The sequence below is a fragment of the Globicephala melas genome, chromosome 1 (genome assembly GCF_963455315.2).
Source record: "Globicephala melas chromosome 1, mGloMel1.2, whole genome shotgun sequence".
Taxonomy (NCBI): Eukaryota; Metazoa; Chordata; class Mammalia; order Artiodactyla; family Delphinidae; genus Globicephala; species Globicephala melas.
Window position 1 is genome coordinate 153,019,714 of NC_083314.1, and position 2,711 is coordinate 153,022,424.

A 2,711-nucleotide genomic window follows, 5' to 3' on the forward strand; every position below is an offset into this window, starting at 1 on the left:
TTGGTAAGCCAACTAATGTATGTATCTAATACAGACTAATCCCAAAGCCTAGCCCATGAACAGTGACACCTGTCAGAGTCCTCTAACAGATGCGCTGAGCTGGACGGACCAGACACGTAAACAAATAATTACAATGCCAGGATGGGGGGCTATAACACAGAGACAGACACAGCATGTGGGAGCTCAGAGCAGGGAGCAGCCGCCCTGGACCAGAGGCGGGGCCGCTTGATCTGGGTCTGGAGTGGTGAGTTGGAGTTCCCCAAGACGCTTTCCAGATGGAAAATTGTGTTTCAGAGAACAGAGGCCAGCATGGGTGAAATAAGGAGTGGAGGGTGGACTTGAGGTACAGGAAATGAGGCAAATTGGAGTCAGCTCTTCAACACATATTTATCAATACTTACCACATGCTAGATTATGACACATAAAATATACAAGCCTCTCTCGAAGAGCTTATGCTCAAGGGTCCCAAATCAAGTGCTTTCTGGTGCCAAGAAGGTGGTGTAGATGGACGAAATGGTACAGTGTAAATGATGGTGGCGGGAGGGGAGTGTGTGTCTAATGGGAGCATTCCTGTCCTGTCAAAAGCATTTCTGTTCAAGAGTATGCGTCAGTCGAAAAAACTGATTTGTGGATGCGTTCAGATGATAGATCGGGAATTGGAAGGAAGCCTTACATGTAGAGAGGAGTTTGAGCCTGACCCTGTAGATGGACCTAAAACCCACGGGAGGTTCTTGCCATGAAAAGACATTTGTCAGAGGGGCCTCCCAGAGATGCTCTCACACTGTGGTCACTGGACAAAAAGGGGCTGCGTTCCTGTTACCCAAGACCCTGACGACAGGGACAACTTCTGCTTTGCCCCATCACAACCGCTTCCTGGCAAGGGCCACTGTGTCCTCACGTGAACCTTCATCTTTAGTCCCTCCTCCTACCCCTGCCGAAAATCCTCCTTTTTCTTCCCACATCATGCATAGAAAAACTGACTAGGTTGAGTCCTCCCACATTTCTCTCTCTGACCCAAGGCCCTCACAAAAGGACACACACACACACACACACACACACACACACACACCCCTCTGTAAGGCCAGGGGCTTAGACTAGTTGACCCGGGAATGATTCTCTGTGTGTTCCACCTCACGGAAATGTCAGAAGGGCCTGAAAGATGAAAATGCCTGAGTTGCCGTCCTGGTTCCCCTGAAGTTCCTTGGGGAGACTGGGGGCTAGATTGACATCCAGGCAAAAGCCGGGAGCCTGAGCCTGGGCTTCAGATGCAGCTCTGCCGGTGCCCAGGGAAGGAGGGCAGCGTGGCCAGGTACCCAGCACAGCCTTTCCCCTCCCTGACACACATGCAGACCCCAGATGCTTGGCGGTGGAGCCTGGGAGCTGCGCTGGGCACATATTGGCAACCCTCACCAGCCGCAGCCTCCCTCCTGGACCCTCATTAAATTATTCCGCCCCACTGGTCCCAGGCTCAGACTGCCTTTGATGTGCACCGTTCAGCTTCTGAGGCCAAGGCCAGACCCCTCACACCAGGCCAGGCTAATGGGCTCTGACAGCTTCCCTGGGGCCCCAGGAGGGCAGGACACCAAGGCCCACTCTCATGCCCACAGGACACATGCTCAGACCCATGGGCAGCCAGAGATTCCCACACTTACATGCAAGTGTGAGATTCTCTCACACACACGCACACACACGCACACTCACCGAGTCCTAGTGGGACTGGCCCTGTGGCACAGACATGTCCGCCCTGGCACACTCAAGCACACAGCCCTCGTGCACTCCTGTGGTCTCCACGCTCACCACGCGGCACGGCTCTCACGTGAGGCTCCCGTGCCTTCTTGCTTGCCCCTTGTCGGCCTTCTCACTGACCTCCTCACCTTCCTCAACTTTCAGAGGTCATAACATTGTGACTGCGAACCCAGACAGCCTGGCTTCAGTTCTTAGGGATCCCATCTATAAGCTGTGTGACTGTGGGCAAGTTACTAACCTCTCTGGGACTCCATTTCCTTTCCTGTCAAAGGGGAATGATAATGGTGTCTTCCTAGGGTTCTTGTGTGGCTTAAAATAGGTTCTGTACTTAACTGCTTCAACAGTGCCTGGCACATAATAACTCAACAAACAGTTCTTGCCTCTGGCCTCTTCCCTTTCATATCCTTTGCCTCAGCCATAACAAAACCATGAAGTTTCCTAAACCTGCTGAGCTGCTACATGCTTCTGACCCTTTACCTAGGGTGTTCCTTCTATTGGAAACACCTCTGCCCCATTTCTCTCCCTGCATCTACCTGGTGAGCTCCTACTCAACTGTTAAAACCCTACGCCGGGGGCTCTGCCCTCCACCAGCAGAACTGATCTCTGACTCTTTTGCAACCCACCCCTGCCCTGAATGGCCCATTTCCTAGACTGCGAGACCCTTGAGAACATGGGGCCTGATGAAAGTCATCTCTTCAATCCTGTTCCCGGCACTGGACAAGGATTAACACGAGCATCAGTGATACGTGAAGGAGAAAATTGTGCTACATCATAATGAGAGCGTAAGAGGCCCTCGTGCAACTGATTATGAAAGATTATGGAAACTCTGTAGCCTAAAGGCCTGATGGAAGCAATCATAACATCCCTGTAATGACAGCTGACTTTACAGAATGGGAAATTCGGGCAAGCTCAGCATTAAGGGCTTTCTGCTTAACGCTTCAGTAATGCTGTGAGGCTGTGCTGGT